Raw genomic sequence first — 22,521 nt, forward strand, 5'->3', positions numbered from 1 at the left:
ATCTCAACGAAGCTGGGAAGAATGTGGCCTCATTTGTATTCATGAGTTGATAAGGCAATGGCAAAAGAACATTCTGGAATGTAAGATATCTTTTAACAAATAAAAACCCACTATTTGGAGACATTTGGTAGCTGATTAATCACAGTAGCACTGAAAGATACAGATGCTTGATTGGCAACAGAGATCAAAGTCAAAGCAGAAACCCCAAATGCTGCAGCAAAATGGAACACTCCTTAGAAAAGCACCACTGCCATAATTTTCCAAATATAGAAATACAGAAGGAGAGAACTCCACATGCCTCTCTATGGTAAAGGATAATGACAACTGCAATGTGGAAAAGTCACCTCAGATCCTTCTCCTTCACTTCTGAGACTCTTTTTAAATAAATGCTATCAGTAGTTTACAATATAATACATTTGGGATCTAGGCCATATGGGAAGTGCCAAACATATTTACATGACATGCACTTCACTCACAAAAATTAACACATTCTATACAGATAGTTATCAACTATAGGAAAAATCTGACCATAATTCTTTGAAAATAAAATGCAACACTTTCTTATTTAAATGTATTTGTAATAATGATGTACTTATCATAGTACATTTACATTGAATGTAAGTTTATTTTTCCCTGTAATGATACTGTATTTTACAACTAATGAAAAGTTATTCACTGAAATGAAGTAATCTTTATGGAGCAATCATACTAACATATTTTCCAATAAATGGAGTACGAATTACTGATCCCCACAAGGGACCATATTTGTGAACAAAAATTGTCATTTGTTTCAAATAAACTATTTATTTTTCTATATTTGAGCTATCTAATATCAGCTCTCTAAATCTTTATATTTCCCACTGGATTTAAATATGATAGCTCACTAAACATCTTTACCGTCTGCTTCCTCTAGACATGTACTTTCTTCTAGAAGGAAGACAGTGCTTTGAAAGAATATTACCCATATGAAGAAATGTTTCAAACACAAGATTCATTCTTTCAATTCTCAACAGCTGGCATTGTGTGTTTACATTTATACAGAAGAAACCTTACAAGGATATACTGTGCAACTTCAAGTTTTTAGATTTGTCGCAGTGCAGGAAAAACATACCGACAAATAATTCAAACAAGCTTGTAAGTCTCAAAGATGAGGGGTTTTGAAAACCAAAATTGAGTGTTTAGCCAGTGAAGTTATGGAACAAATCTATGAAACAGAATGGACCAGGCTTTGGGAGTATTATGTATAGGACAGATGATTTAGTCACCTGCTGTGGAAAGAACTATTAATACTCTCTCAGTACTAGTGATTATACAGTCAGTGGAAGGGTCAGTTTTGAGGATGTCATATGATGGCATGCTCTAGTAGTATGATACTGCGAAAAAGTGTGGACTTTGCAGCCAGACATATCTGAGTTATAGTTCTAACTCCACAATTTACCTTCTCTGTATTTCACTTTCTTAAATTGTGTGAGCCTCAGGTTCTACATATTTAATATTAGGCTAATAATGCCTATTTAAACATTTTGTGAAATGCTCAGAACTGTAATCTCTAAGATCATTGTTCAATTAATATAAGTCAAACAAAGTAAGATGAAAGAGTACCAAACCATCAAACCTCTTCTATTTCCAAGTAGTTACAGAAGAATTTATCAACACTAGTAGCAACGAGGTCTGGTATCCCTCATTTGGTCTCCCCCTTCCTGCTGGATTTTTCCCAGTCTCCTAGAGGCTCAGGCAATCCAAAAGAGAATTTGTCTAACTCCGACACCTGAGAAGAGATGAGCACCGTGGTCTGATAAGATGATGCTGGCCTACTCTAGGAAGATGCTTCAGATGTCCAGTTCTCTGGAAGGATCTCCAGTTTTCTCTGAAGGACAAAAAGCCCATTTTCTCAATTCCAATTTCTTCCAAGAGTGTCCCATGTTGGACTTCACAATTACAATTCTTAGTGCTTCTCTTTCAGACCTACACTCAGCTATCCCTAAGGACAAAGGCAGCCTCAGGAGACCTGGAATAAATCTACTTCTAACTTTATGAACTCAGACTTATGTTCTCTTTACGATTAGGCAAAGAAAAACATAAATTTAATGGACACATATAGGGGACACATACTGAGTTTACGACATTGACCTTGGTTGCACTGTATCTAACCAAATTTAACCCTGCTCTGACACATTTTAAAATAAATAACTATGCACAGAGAATGCATGCATTATTTTTTTAAAACATGGTATATGCAGTATAAAATGGTATAAACATGTATAAAACATGGTATTATTTTTTTAAAACATGGTATATAATATATGTGCATTTATTACAGTAGAAATAGAGTAACATCCTCCTGACAGTTACAGCAAAATTCCCAGGTGTGATACGCATTGGCTCTATTTAACCTGAATTAGGACACCTGACCTGTGCTGACCAATCACTGTGTTTCTGATTCATCATGCCTGTTCCTGTGTTCATACACGGAACAGTTGGGAGGGATATCACCAATCAAACTATATGAATTACAATTAATGGTGGGAGAGGGGTATCTCCCAAGGAAAATTGGGAGGCTATTACCACAAGGAGAAAATGGATATAGGGCAAAAAGTAGTAGAAATGTATGTGTATAAACATGTATAAGTATACACTAGAACATGGCATTGCTTATTACTTTCCTTATATCCTTATACCAGACTGGCTTTGGCCTTGGATAATTAGAAGCCGATAATAGGTGAATGAATTAATTTTTTACATGACATATTATTTTAATTTGCTCCCTCTGACTTCATCCAGCTCCCTCCCAAACCCATGATGAATTCGTTAATGACTTTCCACCTGTCCCATTGGTCGTCAATCCTTCTCTAAGCCCTGAGACAACTCTGACCAAAAAAAGAAATATGTCTGCATTTCAGAACAGAACAAACCTTCAGCTACCTAAACGTGACCCAAAAATCAGGTCAGAGAAAGACCCAGAGAAGGAAAAAATACAAAAAGAAGCAAAGACCACGTGAAGCTAGTTCTACTCTATAAAAGTGTCTTTTTCTCTTATTTATTCCCCTTGGGAAATAACTGCTTATTCTAGAACCTTCGTGCTAGAAGAATAACTGTTTAATCTTTTCTGATCCACAGGAGCCTGCCTCAATCTCTTCCTCCTTATTGTTCTATCTAACCCCATACCTCAGAATTAATACCTGAATAAAAAGTGTTTTTTCTTTCTCCTCTGACTCCCTTCCCCTTTCCTACCTTCATTTTCTAGCCCCTTAATAAGTTCCCAGATATGGCAATGCCTAATAAGCACCCTATACCCTTCCTGAGAGGCTATTTAAGAAACTGACAGGATTATGCCCTGCACACTTGTGATAAGTGTAACTGAGTCCCCTGTTGGTCCTAAGAAGTGCTGGTTCCCCATTGTTATTTATCCCTCAAGACAGAATCTCACAATTCCTCTGTGTAATCAGCTTGAGTGTCAACCTAAATGTAAATGGCTGTTCATCTTTCAAATCTCTCTATTCCACTACTTTCTAAGTTCAGGCTGATGCAAGAAAAAAAAAACAAACTACATTGTTCTCTGGAGAAATCTTCATTTTTATTTCTCCATTTCCATCTCAAGGGGAGACATTAGACATTTTCCTCCTGTGATTAGGGACCTAGAGACAGCTGAAATGGTAACAACATAGGGACAAAACTCTGAAGGAATCTTACCTGTCCTATCTGTAAAGTTAACATCTACCACACCCTCTCCCAGTTCCATTTGTGAGTCAGGAAAAGGGTCCTACGTGATTCACCATTATTCTAGACTAAAATCACCACAACAGAAAGCAACAGCCTTGACTCTCTCATGGGTTTCGATATCAATTTCTCATTCCACCCCAGAATCTGGTGGCAGAGTCACAACTGACAAGTTGCTTAATTTGTCCTCAATTTTCCTTGCTGAAATTGGATCTCATGGCACTAGCAGTGTGAGTGGTCTCTGGCAATCCACATCTACCCCTCCATGTTCTCCAGTTGCTGGTGGCCTACTCTGGAGTACCAGAATGCCACTTTTCCCCTAATTCCTAATGTACTATCTAGTGGCCATACAGCGTATCTCCTTCAGAATGAGATCCTGAACTTCATTCATTCCAATAACTACAGTTATTGAGGTCCTTCCACTCACAGAGAGATTTCTCAGACATTTTATGCACCTGACTTCCAAGTATGAACCACCATTTGAATTTCCTTTCTTTGATCCAGGAATGAAAATACCATATGAGCCCCTGAAACTATTTTATAATAATCTTCTAATAGGGATATTTTGAGATGACCAGAGACATATGTTTTTGTAAAAATAAACTGCTCAAATGGCCCCTATTCTTCACCATTCCCTGTGTCCTCTCCTTTTGCTGTGTAACTTTGCAGTCTCCTACCACTCCTACTCCAGGTTCAGCCATGTGACTTGCTTTAACAGATGAAAATGCTGAAGAACCCTCAAGTGTTTGAACTTGCCCTGTGTTTTGTGCCTTTTTAAAAATCAACCTGATAACATGCCAGATGGCCTAGAGGATAAGAGAGATACAAAGCATAGCCAAGCAGCCCCAGTATATTCAGCTAAATCCAGTCTACATCAGCCAACAGATGGCCAACACTAAGATAAGGGTGAGTCCAGTCTTTGCAACAGAACTGCCACGCTGACTATCATGCCCGAACAATAATTGCTTATTTTTTCATGACACTGAGGTTTTCAGGTCATTTGCTACATGGCATTATTTTAGCAACAGATGATTTATACATGAGTCATACATGGATTTTTAATATCTGATCACCCATCTCACTTCAGTGTCCACAGTCCTTAAAATGACAACTGATTACCATGTTAAGTCAAAATCTCCAAAAATGTGTTGAAAATATAAAGAACCAGCTATTGTGTGCAATTATCCATCTAAATACATTAATATACATAAACAGGAAAACAACAGTATAATGATAAAATGAATAAAGACAAGTAATTATAGCTGAAACCGTTACTTGTGAAGTTTGTGGGTATTAACTCTATACATTATTCAGGGTAAACAAATCAAGTTAGGAGCATATTTATGGCAAGGTTTGTTTACTTTTTCATTTTGACATGGTCATATGATAATGCTAATAACCAAAATGCTAATAGATATTATAAAATGATCACTGGCTGCAGTAAATATAAGTATCTCCATTCACATAGAGATGCATATTATTGATACTTATTTTTCTCATATCTACAAAGAAAATTATTAACAGAATACACACAGAAAACCTAGTTTTTCCTTTGAGAATTTTCACCAGACAAGTCTGATCTGGGCTTTGGTGAATTTTCTGCAGGCAAAGCAGTAAAATAGGGAGATCATTTGAATGGATTGTCCATGTTTTTGTGGGTTAGAAAAGATTAGATTCATTCAGTTATCATACCTAGGAGACTCAGAAAAAATATATATATATATTTAAACTTGTTAATGAAGATCCTTTTTTAAGTACTACTGCACAATAAAGACATCTTACCTTAGATGCTTACACCTATTCAGTATTTCTAAAGACATCAAGATAGTAAGTAAATTTCCCAAACTTTTCCAGTGATTGATACAGAACTTCTTAACTATATACTTATATTTTTGATTCAGTAAAACAAAAAATGATATATTTTAATATTAATATTGGCCATAAATAATAAAACTGCAAACTTTAATTGAAGTAAAAACAAAAAGTATTGAAATATATGTAAAAAGTAGATAATACATTGTTAAAGATTTTCTTCCTTATCTATTTATTTTTTGTTCTTGAGTTCCTAGACATGTAGACTGAAGGGTTTATTGTAGGTTCTACATTTATTCATATATTCATTCAGCAAATGTTCTGAGTGGTCACCCTTATGACATAATATGCTCTTTGATGCCTCTAAGTACATTAACGTAAAAAAATCACTGATTTCTGGGATTACAGGAAGCGAAAGTCTCATCATCACCATCAGTCATCATTCTGTGATTTTAAAACATATGAAGCAAAACTGGCAACTAGATGAGAACATGACTCTCATGCTCTCATCAGTATATCAGCATTAGGAGATATCTTAAGAGGATCACATCATTTGGGAATCCATGGTTAAACTTCTAATGTACCTTCGGAATGAGTCACATATGACATGTATAATCACCAAGAATAAGCACTTGATTATGATATTGCTTCACTATGTGCCACCAATTAAGCTAAGAGCTTTTAGAAAAATAACTTCTGTTATACAAGACTCTTTCAAAAGACCAGATGAAAATATAGACAAAATATTCTCAACAATATTTTCCAAGAATTCAGGCAAGTCGGGTTTCAAATGTCTATAATAATGCTCTCATTTATAGAAATCAAAGATACAAATTATAGATTGGTCACAAGTAAAGGTTGTCTTGAAAAACAAATCTGGTTTATTCATTTAACAAACATTTGTTGGCACCATGCAAGTCACTGGTGTTGGGAAGATAAATAGAAAAAATATAAATAGAGTAGCAAAATTTCCAATCAGGAGGATACTCTAAGAATATGATGAGTTATAAATTAATGAATCTATGTCAAAACAATGAAATGACAAACCATAATTTCTTATCATTTATTCTTTACTGTGTGACTTTGGTATTTTCTTCCCCTTAGCATATATCTGTTACCAAGATAACAATTATTATTTTAAAACAATGATGGTGTGCCCTGATACTATCTTATCACTAAAATTGTGCTTTTATAGTTTGTACCCATTGAAATTATCTTTGCTAACTCCTTTCAAGATTAACTATGAAAAGATATTGATGTCGTTATGTAACATCACTGGGATTGTTTGTTCTAGATTTTGCTTGTCTAGCCTAGAAGAATAACATCAAAAACTGGTGACCTTAAACTGTCTTTGAAGATCTCACTTTCAAGCAGAATGCCAATTTCTTTTTTTTTTGCAGTACGCGGGCCTCTCACTGGTGTGGCCTCTCACGTTGCAGAGCACAGGCTCCGGACACGCAGGCTCAGCGGCCTAGCCACTCCGCGGCATGTGGGATCCTCCCGGACCGGGACACGAACCCACGTCCCCTGTATCGGCAGGCAGACTCTCAACCACTGCGCCACGAGGGAAGCCCAGAATGTCAATTTTGATGTAAAAAGTAATACTCAATCTCCCATTTACAAGTGAATCACACCATATTAACTGGTTAATTAAACTGTATTTTTTAAAATGAGAAAAAGTAAAGAATTGATGATAAATACATGCTAAAAGCAGCTTATAAATCATATGCTAAAGTATAAAAGATTTCAAAAATATTCTACATAAAGATAAAAAAAATCTATTTCACAAGAATCTGAATGATTAAACATGAGTCTATAACATATTTATTAATGTATGCCATTTGTGATTGTTATATAGATAAGTGTACATGATACAGTCCTTTGCTTAAAAAGTATATATTTTTTAATTTTTGCTTTTGAATTTTTAGAGCACATATCTAAGGACTCACATAATTATGCATTAGCCAACACAGTGTCAAAAAACTAAATAATTTCGTTCAATGTAAGGGGTGATTAAAAGGTTTACCACTTCAGTTATTTTCAAGTATTCTCTTTTGCAAACCAAGTCATATTATGTCTATGCTATCTAGAACTGACCCTTCTCCAGGAAGCAAGAATGTAGTGCATGACTTAGAATGAGCCAGTCTATATTTTTCACCCTCCCCTCATAAGGTAGATGAATCAATTCAGGTAAATCAGAGCCAAGCAGACCTAATATAGAGATATGGGGTTCAATTACCATAGCATGAACTTTATTTTCTCTTGTACTACGTGCTGTAATGGTATGAGCTCAAAGCTGCCAATAGCCAATATATGGATTTTGAGAACAGGTTCAACTAGCAAAGAAAGCAAATGAAGAGATGTATCTCAAAGTCATATTTGAGGCTTAAATCCTTGTGGCAAGTCAGATCTACATATCTGGGCATTTAATTACATAGAACAGTACATTTCCTTTACTTTATTTTGAAGAAAACTGATTAGTCAGAGAGAGAGAGAGAGAGAGAGACAGAGAGAGAGGGGCTCCAAGGGAGAGCTTGCATAAATAGAATGAGAACACACTGAAATATCTTTGCAAGGCAGGGATATGATGAGACTGGCAGTCTGTAGAGAAAAAAAGAAGGCAGGAGAAGCAAGAAGAGTGGCACGGAAAATGGAGAAAGGGAAAACAGATAAGTTGAGCATCAGGTGAGAAATGATGAGGACCTTAAGAAAAGGATGGGAGGAGGGTTTGATTCTAAAGCTATTAAGGAGGTAGAATTGACAGGAAGATTGTTGCAGTTCGTGAAATATGAGCAGAAAGGAAGAGGGAAAAATCAAAGGCTGATATACAGGTTTTGGAACTGGTGCAAGTTGATGTTGATTGTCATCAGTCACTGAAATAAGAATTTGGTGAAGAAAAAGGAGAGGTTAGGAAGCAGAGGTGGGCAACAGATCATGAATTTAGTCTCACACTTAATGAATTTTAATTACCCACGGATTAGCCAAATGGAAGTTCCAGGAGGCAGCTGGTTTTGCAAATCTGAGCTTTGGAGTGAAATTTGGAGATGTTAAAGTTATAATTTTAGCTGCCATCTACAAACAGAAATTAGTTAAGAATTTAATAGTGGATGAACTAAATCAGAAGTAATATGAAAGAAGAGAAGAGAAAAAAATATAAGGAAGCACATCTGAGCATACTAACACCTAAGACCTACATAGAAAAAGAATTGCCTGAAAATGAATCTGAAACGTGTCTTGAGAAATAATATTTTAAAAATAAACAACAACGACAATAAAACAAAAGTGTCAGGGGAAAAGAGTGAGAAGTTCAAAGATCAAGGATTAGTCAGCAAAACTGAATAATGCAGATAAATGAATGTAAGACAAGGCTTGAAATCTTCCATGGGATTTAGCAAATAGGAGGTCACTGCTGACATTGGTATTAGGTATTTCAGGTAAGTAGTGAGACTGGGAGCCTGACTGCAATGGGAACAGTGAAACTGCTTTAATAATTCACTTAAAGGGTCAATGAATTTAAAGTTGAATTCAAACTTCCAAATATAATTCTTTATAGAATCAAAGACCCCTGGAAACTTGGTCATTTCCTATATGAGACTCTCATTAAAAAACAGGGCTTCCCTGGTGGCACAGTGGTTGAGAGTCCGCCTGCCGATGCAGGGGACATGGGTTCGTGTCCCGGTCCAGGAAGATCCCACATGCCGTGGAGCGGCTAGGCCCGTGAGCCATGGCCACTGAGCCTGCGTGTCCGGAGTCTGTGCTCCGCAACGGGAAAGGCCACAACAGTGAGAGGCCCGCGTACCGCAAAAAAAAAAAAAAAAAAAAAAAAAAGTGGCAATGTGACTGAGTTCTAGGCAAAGGGGTGTGAGAGGAAGTCACATGTGCCTCATCCAGTCCAGTACATAATCCCCACCTTGCATGCTGTTTGTTTTCCACAGAAGGTTGTCTGGATAACAAACCCTCAGAGAGAATTTGGAAGCCATAGGTTGAATATCACTCCCCAGACTCCTTACATACTACTGATATAAAACCACCTGCAGACAGTTACATAAGCAAAAAAAATAAACATGGAGCAATTACATGTGAGAGTATATTTATTTCCATGGCCTACATAACCTAACTAATAAAGTTTTAGATGTGATTGGAGAGGCATGAATAATCAATCAATCAGTCTCTTGGAAGAAAACCTGGAACCTGAAAAAGGGAGAACAAAGCAGCACACATAATAAAAGGTGGGGATGGGGAAAGAAAATATTACAGAGGGAGCCAAGCAAAACTTAAATAAATAAGCAAAGCTATAATTAATATCCTCACAGAGATAAGAGAATATGTTCATAACAAAGCAACTGAAGTAACAGTGAACAAGAAGGAGTTCTTAAAAGTGTGAAATATTAAAACAAACAGGAAAAGATAATAGTAACAATGACCGAAATACTTCGAGGCCAATTATCTTTTAATCAATACCATAGTACCCGGACTGCTTGTCATAGTCATTAATGACCTCCAATGTTTGAAATCAATGTTTATTTCTCAGTTCTTATCTTCCTGGAATCAGCAATGGCCTTTAATACATGGATCCTTCTTCTACGCTTCCCAAGGCCCCAGAGCACAGTCCTCAGACCTCTTTTCTTACAAGTTTATATCCAGGCCCAACATTTCCTCTGAGCTCTAAACTTGCAGAGTTATCTAATTTGAATATACTATATTCATCTCAAGTATGACATACTGAAAAATCAAATACTGATTTGCCTTTCTGAACACATTTCAGGCTTACTCCTATCAGTGACAACTCCAAAAATCTTGGAGTCATCCAAGAAGTTCCCTCTCTTTCTTTCATACACCACATTCAAGCCATCAATACATTTGTGTTGGTTCTATCTTTACAATATATCCAAAATAAACCACTCATACTGCTAATACCTTAGTCTGAGCCACCATTTCCTCTTGCCTGGATTATTGCTTTGGCACCTTAATTCCTTGCTTCTGCTCTTGCCTACATGTAGGCTATTTCCACACAGCACCCTCAAGGCAGATAAACTGATAGTGAACCCTCTAGATTTCCTTATTGTGTCCCACGTATCTGGGAAAAGCCTCCAACATGGAATTGCCAACAGACGAAGACCCAAACAGCTCCAAAGAGTCTCTTCCTCCTAGCTAAAGGACTGGGAAAAGGATGGCTGGACAACAGATAAACTTTTTGGCAATACCTGCCCCACTCCAACCAAACACCAGGGGAAAAACTGCATCCCTTCTTTCTCCCCAGGGCTTTCAGTGGGGTCAAGTAGGAAGTTGATTTCCCACCACTAACAACCCTGTTCCTCCCCAGAGAAGAAGGTAGCTACCATCCAATTTCCCTAGTCATGATGGTTAATTTTGTGTGTCAACTTGGCTGGGCCCTGTGGTATTCAGATATTTCATCAAACATTATTCGGTATCTGTGAGGGTGCTTCTTGATGAGACTAACATTTGAATTTGCAGTCTGGGTAAAGTAAATTGTCCTCTCTAATGTGGGTAAGCCTCATCCAACCCACTGAAGGTCAGAAGAACAAAAATAATACGGGAGAATTTGCTCTCTCTGCCTCACTGTCTTCCAGCTGGGTATTGGTCTTATCTGCCTTTGGACTCAGACTAGAACTGGAACTTACATCATTGGGTCTCCTGGGTCTACAGCTTGCTGACTGCAATCTTGGGATTTCTCAGGCTCCATAATGGCATGAGCTAATTCCATGTATATATAAATAAAATATCTTTATATTATCTTTATATATTTATAATATCTATTATATATATATATGTAATCTTTCTTTCTCTCTCAATAGAAGATACATATATCTTCCATGGTTCTGCTTCTCTAGAGAACCTTGACTAATACAGTAGTGTTAGCCAGGTTGAGTCCTGGTGGAGTGAGGAGCTCATCTTCTATTCACCATCAGACAGAAGCTGGAAGTGCTCTGATTCCTCCAGTTTCACCCCCAGCATGCTGCCAGAGGGATCCTCCACCAGGTAAGCCAGGTAAGCCTCCACTCTGAACCAGAACCAGGCAGACTTAATTAGGGAGGCAGTGCTAGGCTGAGCTTGTAACCTGTAGACTTCACTCTCCCACCTCCCTGCCCAACCCACAATCAGCAGGGCTCCACGGAGCTGAGCCTCCATCCTGAGCCTACAACAAGTTGGTGTGAGATTGACCTCTACTTCCCCCAGCCCCATATCTGGGTGGCTGTGGGATCACAGTGTGATCTTATACCCCACTCAGAGGCAATGCAGCAGTATAAGTCTGTGTCTGAATATAATTGAAAGGAGGGCTGCCATCTCGGGAAAAAAAATGGAACCAAGAGACCAATGTTTCTGAAGACTTGGAAAGATTTATTGACTGGCATGATCTGTGGAATATTTTGCAAAAAAATAAAGATAGATTCAGAAAAGTAAGCACAAAAATGCAATGTATTTACTATGGAAAGACAAAAATTGGACAATAAAATCACAGCCTATTGTTGGTATATCATTAGCATATTAAAGTAACTAGAATTTATAATATTGATCTATTACTCTATTACTCTATTTTTTTATAGAGGATAAAAACGTTTTAATAGAGGATAAAAACGATGGTGAAAAAAGATGGTGATGGTATAAAGCAGCCAAATATTTAAGTACTATAATAGGAGATAAATAATCAATGAAGAGATAGAATCATAAGGATACTATTTAGAAATGTAGATATAAATAAAGAAGAAACACCCCCAAAATAGAGGGTTGAACAAAGTTGTGTAAAGAGACTTAACTACAGAAGCAGGAACTAATATTAACTATATACACAATTTGATTTTTTAACCATGCACACCTACAGCTTTGATTAAAATAAACATGAGCTCTAAGAAATTGCTTTGATTTATGTATGTGTACATAAACATACATACACACATGTGTGTGTGTGTATGAAAAACTGAGAAGGAAAAGTAATCTACATCCAAATGGCAGCTGCTTACAAAGTATGTATAATTCTCCATAAATACTAGAAATGCTCTTTGCTTTAGTGCTTTCTCATTCACACAGTATTTTCCACTGAAGTTACGATCATTTGAAAAAATTATTTTCAACTACAGTAAAGTGAAGCCTTATTACCTGAAGCTCTGTTGAATTTTATTCTATTCTAAACCCCGATTTATGATTACAAAATAAGAATTTATATAATGTATACTATTCAGAACTCAGTATATCCTGAGTGAAAATTTCTCAATAAACCTTATAAAGATGTCTAAAATTCTTGCTATCACTTTCTATACAGTATTAGCACACCAATGTAACAATAGCTAATGTTCCAAAACAGAGCACTCTGGTCCATGCTCACAGTATCACAAAGTAAGGCTGTTTAACAGACTGTCAACGAGGCTTACATGAAGGCATTCATGCAGAGATATTCAGAAATAAAATCTGTTTAAACAGGGAGGGAAAATCTGTTCTACATCATCTACCTTGCAGGTTAAACGGATGACAAAACCACCAGGAATAGTTCCTGGAACACAGTAGGCACTCAATATTTACTGTTTTTTTCATTTATTTATCAAACAAATTTAACATCACATCAAAGAAACAGAGAAAAAGCAGTGAAATCAAACTCCTGCATACATTCTCAGACTGCTTTCCTCCAAAAATAGTCATGCATAAGAATTTTATTTAGAGAAGAGAGCTCAATATTTAAAAATTCAAGAATTAAAGAAAAGTTAAGAGAAAACATAAAATGGAAATTAAAAGTTTAAGCACTTCAATTATTTTCTGGCCAACTGCTTAATTTTCTGATAATCTACCCTATAGCTAGGAATAACTTTAGTGCTTTTAGAGTATACATTTTCATGTTTAAATCATAGATATTCTTTTTCATGCTCCTTTCCCCATCTCTTCTTGAATTCAGAAAAGTAAGCACATGTTTATCTCATTTTTACAAAATTCTCCTTCTCACTTCTCAGTTTTATGCCTTTTTCTAAATTGTGTCCCCTTCTCTTGCCCCTAGCCCATCTTTACTCTTAATACAAACATTCACTCACTTTTTTCCTAAGTTCCTACCACTTTTCTCCTAGTCCTTGAAATATAAATAAATAAGTAAATACATACATACATACCAAAAGCCATCACCAGGACGAGACGAATGTTCACTGTCACGACTATTAGTTTAATTGTTCTTAAGAAAGTAGAATGGACACAGAGAGACCTCTACTATAGCAATTATGCAAATCAATACCACCAGTCTCTGCAAAGCAGATAGGAGGAAACTACTTTATTGCAGTGTTTCATACTGAAACTCCAAAACATCATTTCAGCTTTTCCTTACACTGGAAAGTAATATTCAGAGCAAATATGCATTCGTTGATTAAATATTTACTGAGTACTTACTAAATTCTGGGCACTGAGCTAGTTAGTGGAACTGCTAAAATACGTTGTGCAAAGCAAAGCCGCAAATGAAATATGCTCTTTTCATTTAATTCACAGTGCAAGACTATGAGGTAGAAAATAATATCGGAGTTTTACAGGTGAAGCAACTGTAGCTTATCAACGTTAAACTATTTATCTGCAGAATAAGAATAAGCAAGGATTTGACTTGAGCTCTGACTCCAAAGCCTTTAAAACTGTCCAAATTCTACCTAAATGGTGATGATGGTGATAAATATCAATCTCCATTTACTGAGACATTCCTTGGTTGCAGGTCCTGTGCTAGGATGCTTTACATATGTGAATTACGTCTTTTTGTCAGCCTTTTACAGACAAGCCTGAGTAGTGAGACAACAAGCTCATCACTAGTAAGGGACTGGAGCAGAATTAAAGCTCAGTTCCATCTGCTCTCCTCACCATTCGTCCTGTCTGTCTCATTTCTCCATCTCTGGATCAAAGGCTGTTTTTCTTTCAGTTTTTCTCTCTCACTGTCTGTCTCTTTTTCTCTGTCTGCCTGTCTCAATCTCCCTTTCTGCCTCTGTTTTTAGACTTTTGCTTCTATTCTCCTTTCACTATACATCTTTCTTTTTTTTTTTACCATTTGTCTTTCAGTTTGTCTTTTTCTGTCCATTTCTCTCCGTCTTGCTCCTTCATTGTGTCTACCTCTACCCCTCTCTCTCTCTCCACCTCTCTCTCTGTTCTTTCCTCACTGTGTATTTCAGTTTCTCTCAGTCCCCATTCTTTTTTTGCCCATCTTTCACTCTGTGCCTCTAACTTACTTTATCTCACTTTTAGTGAGTCTCTGTTTCTGTTTTTCATGTAGCTATCTCTGTGTCTCTCTTTGTGTGTGTGCACCTCTGTATCTCTTGGTGACTTCTCTGTGTCTCTGTCTCTCAGACAGTGACTTAAGGTTCTAAAGAAATAACAACCTCTCATTCAGTTTTAATGAACCTTCTCTGGATTCCAGTGATGCACTGCAAAGTTGACAAAATCAGTCCCTTAAATGATAAAGCAAAAAGGAAAGTCACTGTCCCTGGATAAACAATTTGCATTTCCATAAGGATTCAGTGATGCAGAATCAGAAAAGGCTCATTCTGACACCTCCATGAAAATAACAGGGAGAGCATTCATTAGCTGGGCTCCCCTCTGAATGATGCACTTCATCGCACACATCGCTGTCCTCCCCCTTTCAGGAAACTACTTAATTCTGTCTGAAACCCGCCCTTCCACTAAGCGTTAGAATGAATGACTTTTCAAAGTAATAGGAACTACACATCTGCCATGGCCTGCGACTGCTTACACTCTAAAAGCCATAAAGAAATTTATACCTGCTGTCAATTTCTCATCCATCAAGAAGCACAATAAACAAGCTTTGAATTTTTCCATTTGCCAGTCCGAAAGAAAGAAATGCTTTAGTTTCTTTAGGTTCTTGAAATAATGACTGCTTTTACCTTTTACATTTATAGCTTCAATAACCATGATCTGATATTCAAGGTTGAGTACAACCTATAGGCAGCTTGTGAGCTAAAAGGAAATCTGTCCATTACATTGCTCAGGTAGAAAATTTTACTCTTTAAAGTGGAAATTATCTCACTGCTGTTATTGCTTGTTGATAGATATATACACACACACAGACATGATCATCTTGAGGAATTGGTAGAAATCAGAATCTTTAACAGTTAATTGATTAATTTAGATTATTTAGCAACACAGAGGTTTCTTATCCATTACCTTGGCTGATCCTTACAAAAATTCTGATAGGCTAAGTTTTACAGACGTTTAGGGAATGTGCCAAGGCTTCCAAGGAAAATTATTGTTGTCTTTGTACTAGAATCTGAGGTTTCTGTGCTCCTTATATCAATTAATAAAGAGAGGGAGAGAGAGACTATCCTGCTCATTAGTGCCTGACTTATTTGCAGGCTGAGACCAAATCACATTCATTTAACAGTCCTGAAAATCCGGCACTGTTTATACATCGCAGGTGGCGATTCTACTTCAAGTCCATACTGTTCATACTCACATTCAAAACTACCTCCTCATTCTTCCTCCCCTCACACACTCATATGTGCAAGGAAGTAATGGTTACATTTTGAATTTCTGTGTATATTCTCTGGTCCCATCACCATTTCAATCTAAGTGGCTCTAGTATTCAATTCAAATAAAAGTTACACATTAATTCAGTGTCTGAGTGCTTTGAACCTTTGGAATTTGTACGGAGACTCTACCAAGAGAACATAATTTTGCCATAAATTACTCACAGTAGCTCTTTTTCTCACTCAGAACTGACTGAGAGCGCTAATGAATTCCCACAGTTCCTTCCAATATCTCCTCATGCAACCAGTGATATTTGAGTATGAAACTAATATATGAAGCCCCATATGTCATCATTAGTTGGGAATCAACAGTCTGCCATATTATAAACTAATAACAAATAAAAATCCCATTACAAAAGAAAACATATCTATATCCAAACAAAGTTTTAGTTAAAAGTAATAAAAATAGTTTTGGAAAATCACCCTGGTTGAGTAACACTATTTTTTCCATATTATACAATTGTATAGCCTTCCCCATGGACGCATGTGGAAGCTACAGAGACTGACAAAATGGTTCAAAGACACCAGTGATCCCAACAGTAAGAACAACTCTTAAAAAAGTGGAAAAAGAAAAAAATAAAATGACTATAACCAACTCTTAGAATCTCAAGCAAAATTAAACTTTTAGATAATAGACACATCCACTCCATTTAGGAAGTATGTGGTCTCTTTGTTGAGATTATTATTTCTGCCAGCTTGAATTTATTCTTAGGTTGGAACCCTGAGTAAAACTTAAAACCATATACGTCTCCCCAGTGTTAAGGCTACAATAAAATGTAAATGTATAGAATGCTAGAAAAAAAGTTGAGGTAACAGCTGGTTTGCGAGAGAAGTTTTGTATTCTTTTACACATGTAAGTAGGAACAAAAGTTCCTATTGTCTGAAATTACATCTGTACATTTACAACAGAGGAAATATACTGATCTATCCTTAAAAATATTCACATTTAGGGGATTACCTTTATTTTTTTAATTTTACTTTGTACTATTATTGTAAAGGTTCATTATTCAGTAAGTAAAAGCCCACATGATCAAGTGGGTACAGAAAAGAACCATTAATTACTCAATGTACACTTGCTTGACACACATTTTGCGATCAAAGAAAAATCGTGATTTCCTTTGACAAGAAAAATAATAATTACCTTTTAACTTCAAACTTGAGCTGTGTACCAAAACATTGGGGAATTTTTGCAAAGGGCTTCAATTTATGTCTGCCTGTCTGCCTTTAAAGTTGGATGATGAAAAGGCCCAATGCATATTATGCAAAATTTAAATGTGGAAAGACTAAGAAACAAAGTCTGTAATGGACATTTAACTTGAGCTTTTTCTTCTTAGAATTATAATTATTAGTGTTTATTTTTAAACTACTTTTATAGTTCAGGCACTCACTGAGCTCATCAAATAATCTCATAAATGAATATATTATAATTTAAAAAATCTCTTAGAAAGTGAAAGGTTTGAAACCTCTTTTTAAAGAATACTCAAAACTTTACCCCATAATATTCCACACAAGCAGCTAACAGTAAGATAGCACACACTCTGATCTGGTTAAGTCCCTGAATGGTTAATGTTTAGGGGTCATTTTTGTGGCAAAGTGATGGAGATTCACATTCCCTGTTTCGCATGCACCTCACTGCAACATCTGAGAGATTAGGATGCCCCCACTCAGTGCAACTGGGCACACATTAAATTGCACTTCTATTTCATAGGAGAATGAGCCCACAGTCAAGGGGGATCAAGTTGCTGAAATTTGAAGACTCACACGTACAGATCAATGCACTGACTCACACTTATCCACAACTAAAGAAAACTAAAGAAACTAATAGAGGAACAATTTGCGGTGAAAAACAAGTTCCCACGAGCATGCATAAAAAGTTTCAAACTAGGTGTGAAAACTACAAGAAGCATTCTATGTTTAAAATGTGCTTCTTTCACAAAGTATTTGCTTCTCTGATGTTAAGCAACACAATAACTCTATGCCTTAAGTATTGGGTTACCAGATTTGACAATTAGCTCTATTTGTGAAATCAAATGAGTATGGAGCTGGAGTTAACCTTACATGAGGCGGTCACATTATACTCTAGTTAACAATGGGTCTCTGCATCCATGCTACAACTCCATCACATCGATGACCATCTGTGCATGCTAGAGTCACACATTAGAGGACCAGCAGACTGGGTCTGAGACTTGCTACTCAGGTCCACCTTCTGTATAGTTACCAAACTATGTTTTTACTGTAAAGGCCATACCACGAAGCAGGAAAGCTGTTAGTACCATCTAGCACTAATTCTGTATTACAAGGATAAAGTCCATCTGAACTCAAATTCTAAATGGTTAATGCTCCTGATACTTTTGTAAAGGAGCCGATATTCTAATACACTATCTATGTGTAAACATCAGGATACTCTATATGACTACAAAACACAAAATATAATTGTGAAACAGTTAGCCACGTAACTTACCCAGTAACTCTAACCTCCTGCAACTATCACACAGAAAACAAAACCTCACCCAGGCATACTTGAACATGCAAAAACCGAACATACCATGTCAGTACTGATACCCTTTTCCTATATTTTGTCAGGGAGAGAGAAGTAAAAGAAGCAGCTGAGGATTATAATTTTTAAAAATGACAAACCACACAGAGTCATAATTCAAAAGCACGTGTCTTTCTAAACATTACATTGACTTCTCAACAAAATTACAATACCACACAGTAATCCGGAAGGCTGAGGGGACAAGGGGCTGTGCTTATTCTTCTAGCAGATAATTACGTGTACATCATTACTGCTCTAGTCTTTGAACACGCATGACAGAAAGTGATACCATGACAGAGACCCACTGTACTGAAACAAAGTCTTAACTTTCTCTGTACTTCACTGCTGCCTTAAATTTGAAAGATCAAGGGGGGGCATGGGGAAATAAAAGAACTTACTTGCCGGTTTAAAGTTTCATCTTTAGTGCATGGAAGATCATGCAGCAAGTTTTCTTGACAAGGCTGCCTCCTGCACATTCCTTTCAAAACCAATGCTCATAATCTAGGTCCAAGACGATTTGTTCTCACGCCATACTTCTTGTTTCTGGGAGGCATTAATATCCAGTTTCACATCATCAAGGAAATGTTACTAGAGATTTAAAAAAACAAAACAAAACACCTCAGCGTATTAACCCAGAAGGCATACTATCCTCCCCGTTCTGAGATATATGCCAGCTGCCTTAGTTATCACAAGCAGCTAACTCTAAGCTGCTAGCAGGAATCTGCCTGCCCTCTATCTGTCACTATTAGCTCAGCATGTTGATTCACTGGCACTGAAGCCACAGCAATTAGCTGTCCTGCTCCAGCACTTGCAGGGAAGAGCTGAATGCACTAACCCACACAGCGATTGGGGAGCTCTTTGCACCAATTAGTAGCAGGTGCTACCTCCCGCTAGATAAATTGATGCCCCACTGATCATCGGTGTTGGCTGCTTTATTGTACTGTGTCCTGTCAGCCTGTCTGGTGATTCTCTGTTCTCTTTTGTGTGGTTGTTTTTACCGTCTTACTTCATCAGTACTAAGAAGTTTAGCAGCTTACATTCAGTGACAGTATTACTGATAAATCAAAATAATCTCTTAATCTCCTTTCATATTTCTTTCTCCCTCTCTCTCTCCCCTTTAATTCCACCTTCTTATTTCAAACCCTCCACATCTTCATATCTTTTGGGCATAAGGAAACTTCACACATTCTATAGAAGCTAAAAAAATTTTTTCTAGGTTCTTATAGGAACATATGACTCATTGATGGTGTTATACAGAAACATACTATAAGAAAAGATACAGCCTATGTCTTAAATATTGTGATATATGAGAACCTCACAACAACATTTTGCAAATGAACACATAAACCGGTGAAAAAACAGTTATTTGTTATCTAAATCAAGAATACCATTTCTTGCCTAGGATTTATGTAAGTTCATATCAAATTTTGCCCACATGTTCATCTGAGGCTCTGAGAAGGAAGAATCGAAAAATGAAAGCAATTTCAGAAGGGTGGTTGTGACAGAGTAAACAGCCTGAAGTTGGTTAAAAGTGACACAATGAAGAGTACACAGACAAAATCCAGCAATGTCTTCCTCATAGCTAAGGTGGATTATTTATCATAATACACTCATCCTATTTAAGAAAAAAAAAACACTATATGCCTCCAGAGTGTTGCCATATTTATACACATTCATTCTCAGAGAGTAACATCTCATTTAGTACAAAAGTCACTTATCTGGCAAGTTCAGGGAAAAATTTTGAAGAAAGTGTAAATAATCCAGGGTCAGTCAATGTGTCATAAGTGTCAAGCAGTAAAATGTGTGCGGGTAAATCATAGACAAATAATAGGTGAACCCTTAGAACCTTCAGTCAGAACCTCATTGCCTTTGTTTTATATACAACTCAAACAAATGAACGCATTTGCATCTTTCAAAACAAAGACTGGGGGACAGTGGTGAGAATTTATAGGAGACAGATGCATTTTATAGTTGTAAGAACTGATGTTTTAAAGGTTTAAACATTGATATTTTAATAAAGATGCCTTTACCAATAAACATTTAAACAAAGTTGTGTATATTTAGTTTGAGAAGACTTTTTTTCACTTCAGGAAATAGCACACATATGGAATAATCTATACATTGATATTGTTGGTTAAATAAAGTATCTGGCATTATGAAGACTGTTCCAGTAACAATAGGAATTATTAAACTTAATTTTTATTAAAGACAAAGTCGGTCTCATTTCTGGTGATGTTCAATTATAATTTTGATGACACATCAGAATGATAGCTAGAATGCATGTCCTATGAGAAATTAGACCGTCATCAATTGAACTCTTGTATATTACAATAGCTGCCTTTCTTTCTTTTTTAAAAGAAATCTCCATATTTAGATTTTGGGAAAATATATATTTAATAAGATGCAAAAAACCCTATATACTACAGGATAAGTATAGGTGAATTGTAGGGGACCAATTTAAAAACACAATAAACAAAAGAGAAAAAGCCACTAAAAAATCTTGAGATAATTTCTGTTAAAAATATGGTGTATAATACTCTAGACTTCTTTAGATCTCTCTCCCCCACTTACATTTTAAAGCCAAATTGATTTTTGCTCTATACACTACATTTCAACTTCCTTTTTCTTTTAACAAAATATCATGGACATTCTTTCTGTCAATAAATCTAGATTTAAATGATTGTTATTATGTTTCATCATATGTACATATATACAATTTATTTATCAAAATAGTTATATTTTGACATTTAGGTAGTTTCTAATTTTAATATATTTGTAGATATATATTTTATTCTATTCTACTTATCAGCATAACTTTCTAGGAATAGAAATCATTGGTCTAAGGGAGTTAATCTTTCATTATTATCAAATAAACTCACAGATGACATTTGATGATTTTTGGTGTGTATCTTAGTATCTCTAATAATATAAGTTCCATAACAGCAGGGCCGTATTTAATTTATCTTTGTATTCCTTACTACCTGTAGCCAAGAGTCTCACATATAAAGTAAATGTTTAATGAATTGTTCTATTGACAAAGTACACACATACAGCTCCAATACCTCGTTTGCCTAATATGCCCTTGAAGTAAAATGATTTTAAACACTATAAAATACTCCTTCCATAATACAGAATACGAAACTTCCCCTTTCATTACAAATATTAAGAAAATGGTGGAGCTCATGGTGGACAGAGATTGAAGGAGGCATATTTTAAAGGGCCAGAAACAATAATCCAGGACAAGCAAGAGAAGACCAGACAGAGCTCTCAAATTAGAGAACAAGAGAGCCTGTGAAAATTAAGACTGAGGGAGAGATCTACGTGGAAACAAGAAGCATTATGGATTAGGCACCCGTTACTATCAGGAGAATCCAAAAAGGATAAAGAAAATGTTTATACTTCAGATAAATATATTCTCACGGTTTAACTGTGATTTAGGATGAACCTCAGGATTAGAACACAACCATGGAAACATGTAACTCATTCAAAAGAGGGGATTTCCAGCAAAGTGGACTGAGTGGTACTAGGCTGTGTCAAGAACCTAAAACAGAGAGGCTGGGGGCTATGGGTCTGATTTCTGGCTCTGCTTGTTCTAACTAGGCAAATAAGCTGACTTATTTAAGTCTCAATCAGGATCCTTATTTATAGTGAGGAAAATATCACAGAGAATTATGTTACTAAAGAGTTTGCTATTCTTCTAAACACACTATGCTTTCTCATGCTTCTGTGATCATGTCTGTAATTTGGGAGACATATCAGCATGCATGTTAAGTGCTGGAGCTGGCAGGCAAGTGCCTGAGATCTAATGGTTATATGACCTTGAACTAATTCTTTAACCTCTATGAGATTCTAATTTTTAATCTGGATATTAATATAGTAATAACAAGTAGCCACACTTATTGTAATATTTAAATGTGACATATTTTTACAAATACTTAAAATAGT

At 36.2% G+C, this 22,521-nt stretch overlaps 1 protein-coding gene across 1 annotated transcript in view; it reads right to left on the bottom strand.

Annotated features, from left to right (window-relative positions):
* Window positions 1–22,521, bottom strand: part of PCDH15 (protocadherin related 15) — a 1,039,293-nt gene that overhangs the window by 788,591 nt on the left and 228,181 nt on the right. The window contains exon 3 of the mRNA XM_067710150.1: window positions 18,975–19,164. The gene's annotated coding sequence lies outside the window, so the exon portion shown is untranslated. The remainder of the gene's footprint in view (window positions 1–18,974; window positions 19,165–22,521) is intronic.

Source organism: Pseudorca crassidens, chromosome 16 (genome assembly GCF_039906515.1).
Source record: "Pseudorca crassidens isolate mPseCra1 chromosome 16, mPseCra1.hap1, whole genome shotgun sequence".
Classification (NCBI taxonomy): domain Eukaryota; kingdom Metazoa; phylum Chordata; class Mammalia; order Artiodactyla; family Delphinidae; genus Pseudorca; species Pseudorca crassidens.